The sequence below is a fragment of the Ranitomeya imitator genome, chromosome 2 (assembly GCF_032444005.1).
Source record: "Ranitomeya imitator isolate aRanImi1 chromosome 2, aRanImi1.pri, whole genome shotgun sequence".
Classification (NCBI taxonomy): domain Eukaryota; kingdom Metazoa; phylum Chordata; class Amphibia; order Anura; family Dendrobatidae; genus Ranitomeya; species Ranitomeya imitator.
The window spans coordinates 833,815,067-833,822,869 of NC_091283.1; positions in this window are offsets into that span (position 1 = coordinate 833,815,067).

Consider the following 7,803-nt stretch of genomic DNA (forward strand, 5'->3'; position numbering starts at 1 on the left):
GACGGGTCCCTTCAAGGGCACCGATCTCCCTGCAACCTGAACGGACGAGCACATGGAGTATCACCTCTACGTATTCTATTCCGCAGCCAGGCCTATTGCCGGACAACTGGCCCTGTCCCATCCTAGGGGATTAACCCTTTGGGTATAGAGGCCCACCTTGTGGCGTCCGAGCAGCCCCCACTGCACCACCACTGTTAAAGCGGATGGTACAAGGAGGCGGACGGTCCCTCTCCACCTCCCTAACAAAGGGATGAGGGATTGAGGTTTTTCTTTTAATCCCTGCACCGTCCAAACAGCAGCGACAGCAAAGGATCTTTTCTACTTTTCTGACCTGCTGAATAGAGCTGCGTACTCTGCCTTCCGGCAGCTTCTTGGGTAAGTGCCGGGACTAGAGCGGCTGGAGGGCTCTGCGCAACCGGCGGATCCCCACTTTTTTTTTGAAGCAATGGCCGCCTTTCTTTTCCTGCTCGACGCCGACCGGTGCCAAAAATTTAGCCCCCCGGCTATGGATTTGTGTAGGCCGCAGCCAGTGATATGCCGCGTTTCCATGGCTCCGCCCCCCTATTCAGGCGTTTCTCGTTCAGGACGAGAGCACTCGCAGCATATTCTCAGTGGCCATCTTCATTCTTCTACCGCTTCCGGACACGAGCTGGCAAAGGACCCGGCGGTATCCAGCGCTGAAGACGGCGGTATCCAGCGCTGAAGACGGCGCTAATCCAACGTGCACTCGGGGGATCCAGGTAAGGAGACGCCACTCTCCCCCTCCCCACACTACCTCCAACAGCATAAAGGCCATGACCAGAATTCCCTGGTCTTAAAGGCACATGACCAGTATTCCCTGGTCTTAAAGGCACTTGACCAGCATTTCCTGGTCTTAAAGGCACATGACCAATATTCCTTAGTCTTAAAGTCACATGACCAGTATTCCCTTGTCTTAAAGGCACATGACCAGTCTGAAGCCGGTTACCCCAAATGAGCGCAGGAGCCCTCCACCGATCCTAGCTTATCCCAGAGTACCTAGTTCCCCTGAGTGGGCTTCGTCACTGCCGCAATCTATGGCTTCTCTGACCAAGACATTGAATCCCTCCGTGAACCCTCTGTGGCTCGGCGTGCTCGCAGGACCGATATACATGGTCCCTCTCCTACATGGGAGATGTCGGCAAGCAGGGGCTGCAAGTATTCTAGAAACGTACAGGCGTCTAGAAAACGGGAACTTCACTTCCTGAGCTCCCTCACCAATGATTTGCTGAGAACAAGACTCTGAATATAGATCGGATATTGCATTGGATCTGGACTCGCCAGAGCTTCAGAAAAGGATGGATTCGCCTATTTAGACCATCAACCAATCTCTGTAGATTGACGAAGACTCTGGTTCTGCTCTAGATCACGCAGTGTCCTTCAAAAGGAGACTAAACTCCCTCGTAGAGATTCACCCGGACAGGGAGGGTCCGGATAAGCGATTCACTGGACAGAAACCTCTGCAAGCGCGGTACCCTTTTTCAGCCAATATGCGAACACTTGAGGTGTCCCCTCCACGTATACCCCCCCCTGCGACATGGGTTGCCATGCCTGGTCTGATTCTTAGGGGAGACGGGTCCTTTTGAAGGGCACCGATCTCCCAACACCATCAACAGACGAGCACATGGAGTGTCGCCTCCATGTATCGTCTTCTGCATCCAGGCCTAACGCTGTACAACCAGCCCTGTCCACCAGGGGACCTGAACTCCGTGGATGTACAGAGTCACCCTTTTGGCGTCCGAACACCCCCCTCTGCATTACCACTATTTAGCGGATGATGCAAGAGGGCGGACGATCCCTCTCCACTTCCCTGTTAAGAGGATGGTGGATCGAGGGTTCATCATTTTAACTCTTCACCGTCAAAAGAGAGCGGCGATAGCAAGAGATGGCTTTTTCCTGACCTGCTGGATGTAGCCGCGCATTCTGCCACTTGGCAGATTAACCAGGTAGAATCTCTTGTGGTATACCTACCAGTATCCCTACTCGTTGGGTCATCAATGAAGAATACCACGGACTGTCCGATAGCAAATCATGGATTGCTAGAGCAATGGTCTCTTGGTCGGAGACCTTAACTACTTTGATTCACAACAGTAACCTTTTCCCCAAGACGTACAGCTGGCCAATCAAATCTCTTGAGCAGGAGACTATGTGGTTCACGCCTCTTGGATGCGGCTAGTTGAGCGGCGCTGTCAGCAGCAAATACCATTACATTCAGAAGGGCATTATGGCTCAGAGAATGGATGTGTACTCTGCTTTCAAAAATCCTCTGACACAGTGGCGTAACTAGAAAGTTATGGACCCCGATGCGAACTTTCAAATGGGGCCCCACACCATGCAAAAATATTTTTCACCCAAATTCAGATTTTCCCTATTCATTTCGCACACTATAGCTTTATTGCAAAGTTGTATAGTGTGACCTCAGTGGCGTAACTATCCGGTGCCCCATCCTGGTATATATCTGTCCCCCGTACTGCCATTGTTATGTAATTTATAAAAGAAAATAAACCATTATACTCATCAGGGGCTTACATAGAAGTCATGGGGATCCATATAAGAAGTATAATGCACCCCCATAGTCCTCTATATAATATACTGCAAAGTTCATAGTCATCCATATGGTATAATACACTCTCCATATAGTACAATAGTATAATACACTCCCCATAGTCCTCCATATAGTATTATACACTCCTCAGTCCTCCATATAGTATAATACACTCCTCATCGTCCTCCATATATTAAAATACATTCCTCATAGTGCTCCATATAGTGTAATACACTGCTCAGTCCTCCATATAGTAAACTACACTCCTCAGTCCTCCATATAGTATACTACACTGCTCATAGTGCTCCATATAGTATAATGCACCCCTCATAGTCCTCCATATATTATAATACACTCCTCAGTCCTCCATATAGTATTATACACTCCTCATAGTCCTCCATATATTAAAATACAATGCTCAGTCCTCCATATAGTATAATACACTCCTCATAGTGTTCCATATAGTATCATGCACCACCATCGTCATCCAAGTCGTACAATTCAATTCTCATAGTATAATACACCCCATAGTATTTCATATAGTATAATGTATTCCCCATAGTCCACAGCCCACATATGGTATAATGCAGCCACCCCACAGAGTATAATACAGCCACCCCACAAAAGTATAATGCAGCCTCACCATACAATATAATGTAACCCCCATAGAATATAATGCAGCCCCTCCATACAGGTGCAGTGAGAAAGACACGGCAAATGGTGACTATGGGGCAGGGGAGAAGGACACAAGGGGGCTAGGGGAGACAGGCACAATGGTGACAGGTGGGCTAGGGAGCAAGGAAGACAGGCACAAGGGGACACATGCAGGCTAGGAGGCAGGGGAGAAGGGCACAAGGGGACTAGTGGGCAAGGGAGACTGACACAAGGGGACACACGGGGACAAGGGACACAAGCACAAGGGGACAAAGGAGACAGGCACAAGGGGACACACGGGGACAAGGGACACAAGCACAAGGGGACACACAGGGACTAGTGGGCAAGGGAGACTGACACAAGGCTACACATGGGAACAAGGGACACAAGCACAAGGGGACTCATGGGGACCAGGAAGAAGAGGAGAAGGGCACAAGGGGACACACGGGGACTAGGGGGCAAGGGAGACAGGCACAAGGGGACTCCGAGGGCAGAGTAGATAGGGACGCAAGTAGACGGAGTTGCAAGGGGACAAGGAAAGATGGGGGGGAGACTTGGGAGCAGGGAAGAAGGGGGCACAGGGATTACGAGGACAGGGTAGATGGGGAACACACGGTGAGAAAAGGGACAGGGGAGACTTGAGAGCAGGGCAGATGGGTCACATGGGGACAAAGGGCTGGGAATGCATGGGGGGTGCAGGAGGACTCGGGGCATGGGAGATGGGGAGCATTGGGGGACCAGGGGAGGAGTGACAAGGCGCATACGGGGGCCTGGAGGAGCACAATGACCTGAACCTGGGGACCTACGAGGACACGGGAGATCAGGGAGGAAACGGGGCTGGTGTCACGGGGCCGGGGACGCTGGGAGCCAAAGACGGCGACACACTGGCAGCAAACACACTTCACTGCTGCCCGTCCCGTACACCTCCATGTTCGTCCCTGGATCCTCCACATGGCTGAGCGGCATGCCCCTCCTAGGCGGATCGGTCCACGTGCCCCCCGCCAGATCCGGAACCGAATGCCAATATGGTGGCCGCCATCACCTGTGCAGATGCTGTACTGCCTGGGTCCTGCAGAGCGGGTGCGCGATGAAGTGATGTAATCACGCACCCTCAGTGTCAGGCAGAGGGGAATGATGGGAGAGGGAGCGTTAGCTGACGCTATCTCCTCCATCATTGCTTTGAACTGTACCGGCGTCATAGATGCCAGTATAGTTCAATGCGGCGGCGGGGGGAGTCGGGTGCCTTTGACCTACCGGGCCCCTGACCTGCCAGGCCCAGTTGCAGCAGCGACCACTGGGACCGTGGCAGTTACGCCCCTGCCACACACGCACACACTACAGATCACACACACACACACACTACAGATCACACACATACTACAGATCACACACACACATACTACAGATCACACACACACATACTACAGATCACACACACACATACTACAGATCACACACACACACACGATACCAGCTCATACACACATCTCACACTCTACTCTCTGGTACAGGGGAGGCTGATATAAATGTGCAGCTCCTCAGCATCTCCTGCTTACAGCCACTCTGTCCTGTTCCGCACCTCCCCCCTGCTCTCGCCTTCTGTCCCGGGGCTGCAGAGCAGGAGACGCTGTCTCACCGTGCTGACTGGAGCTGCATCCTATCTCTCACATGCCCTGGCTGCCCCCTCCCCCTAGATACACCTCTGACTGTTGCCGTGAGCCAGAAATCTCCTGCACTGCAACATGGTGTCGGGTGCCTCGGACCTGCCGGGCCCGGTCGCAGTGGCGACCGCTGCAACTGTGGTAATTACGCCCCTGCTCTGACATCACTCCCTTACCAGAGTGGTCGGTTATTCAGTGAGAAGTTGGATGCGTTCCCCACGCAGTAACAAACGATCGCATGTTTCCTATAAACCCAACCAGCAGTGGAAGGGTTGCCCAAAAAAGTCTAGATCTGAGGGATCTTAGTCCCAAAAAGGGGAAGGAAAAGTAAGACTGATCCTGGACCTCAAACTGCTAACTAGGTTGACAAGGTCCTCCTTCTTTGGATGGAGTTCCTTCGTTCAGCCATTACCTCAATAGGAACAGGTGCAATTTTCTGGCATCCTAGACATTCGGGATGCTTACCTCCCGCATTTGTTTTAATTCCCCTCTCTGAAAAAAAAAATTCCTGTGCTTTTCCATTCACGAACAGCATTTTCAGGTCACGACCTTGCCCTTCGGCCTTGCTACCGCTCCCAGAGTGTTCACAAAGGTCATGGCGGCTGTCATGTCCATCCTGCACTCTCGGGGCGTGTTTGTCCTGCCCAATCCGGTCGACTTTCTAGCCGTCCTTCTAGGACTGCGCTGAGTCCGACTATATCACTTGCGATACCCTTTCTTACCTGGGCTGGCAGATAAACTTCGACAAGTCTTCTTCATTTCCAGCCCAGCAAATCTCCTTTTTGAGGATGATCCTGGACACCTCAAGAGGGTTGGTAATTCTCCCTTGGGACAAGGCCTTGGCCCTTCAACAGGGAGCTTGCGCACTTGGTCACTCTTCCCCTCATTCAATTTGATTTGCTATGAGGGTTCTGAGGAAAAATGGTGGCGGCAATGGAAGCAGTTCCCTTCGCTCCTCTTGTTTTCTGCAATCGGATAACGCCACAGCTGTTCCGTACGTCAATCATCTAGGAGGTACCCGCCGCCAGGCGACCATGGCCGAGGTACCTCATATTCTCAGATGGACCGAGATCAATCACTCGGTGATCTCGGCAGTACACATCCCAGGAGTAGAACTCTGGGTGGCAGACTTCGGCCGTCAGGGTCTCGCCTCAAGTGAGTGGGAACTTCATCCGGAAGTCTTCCAACAGATCCGCCTTCACTGGAGTATTCCAGATGTAGATTGGATGGCGTTCAGACTGAATGCCAATGTACTCGAGTTCATAGTTCGGTCTCGAGATCCAAAAGCCATCGCAGTGCATGCTCTGGTTCTTCTGTGGTACCAGTTCCGTCACCCCTCTTCCACGACTTCCGAGAGTCTTTAGGAAGCGGAGAGGGTCCCAGTGATCCCTGGGCGATCTGCACTGACCACGTCCGATTTTGTTTGCGGGGCTAGTACAACTCGTCGACGATTTTCTCTGACGGTTGTTGGACCGTCCAGATCTCTCCAGGAACAGATTCTGACCCAGGCGGGACTCACAACAAGTTGTCAGCGACTAGTGCTTGTAAGCCCGCCTCAATACGAATTTTGCTTGGGGCAGAGATCACTGACTCCTTCCCCTTTGTTTTGAAGGAAAACTTAAAAAAAAAAAAAAAAGCTAGATTGAGGCCTGACACTCGTCTTGCTGTAAGTCTAGATTTTAGCCTTTTCGGTCTTATTAATAATCTTTATTTTTATATAGCGCTAACATATTCCGCAGCGCTTTACAGTTTGTGCACACATAATCATCACTGTCCCCGATGGGGCTCACAATCTAGAATCCCTATCAGTATGTCTTTGGAATGTGGGAGGAGACCGGAGTGCCCGGAAGAAACCCACGCAAACACGGAGGAGTGTTTATATACAAACATACATACAAAAATTTACATACAAACTCTTTGCAGATGATGTCCTTGGTGGGATTTGAACCCAGGACCCCAGCGCTGCAAGGCTGCTGTGCTAACCACTGCGCCACCGTGCTGCCCATACTTACTGCAACAAAACTGCAAGTAGGGACTTTCTTGCATAGAGTTTTCCCATGCAGTTCTTCCCTATCGCCTACCATTGGATCTTTGGGACCTTAATGGTCCTGGGGGGTCTTGCAGTAGACTCATTTTGATCCGGACAGACTTTAGTGTAATGAAAGGTCGCCTTTTTCTCTGTGGTCACTTCATTCAGGCGAGTCTTCGGAGCTAGTTGCTCTGTCCTTTCAGACTCATTTCCTTATTACCATCTAGGCAAGGTTGTCTTCATGCCGTCCTCGTCCCTTGTTACCAATGTGGTATCGTACTCCCTCTGTTACAAGGGCATCGCTCGTCCCTCGTCTTGTTCGGCACCAGTCCACATAACGGAACGGGTTCCCCATACTCTGGACCAGGTGAGTGCTCTAAGAAGGTATGTATCGAGGACGGCGTCCTTCCGAAGGTTGGACACTTTATTTGCGCTTCCCGACGGTCACATGAAGGCTTCCTGATGGTTACAGCAAGAGTTTAGCCACTTCATCAGCCATGTTAGCCTGGTGGATTCGTTACACCACCCAGGGGTCCTTCCGCGTCAGGTCAGCCTATCCCGGAAGGGATCAGGGCACTCCCCACTTCGTCGATAGTGGCTTCTTGGGCCATTAGGCACCAGGTGTTGGCAGAGCAGGCCGACACGGTTGCGGTTTCATCCAGTCCGCACACGTTCTTGAAGCACTACAATTTTCACACCCAGACTTCCACAGATGTGAGTCTGGGCAGGTGGACTCTGCAGGCTGCGGTAACGCACTCTTAGGTAGCGGTTACGCAGGGCCTGATCTGATGTTGTCCCCACCCAGGGATACCCACATATTAATTTAATAGTCAACTTTCATAAAATAGCCTGTCTCCTGGCATACTGAAAATATACGTCTGGCATAATTAAGATAA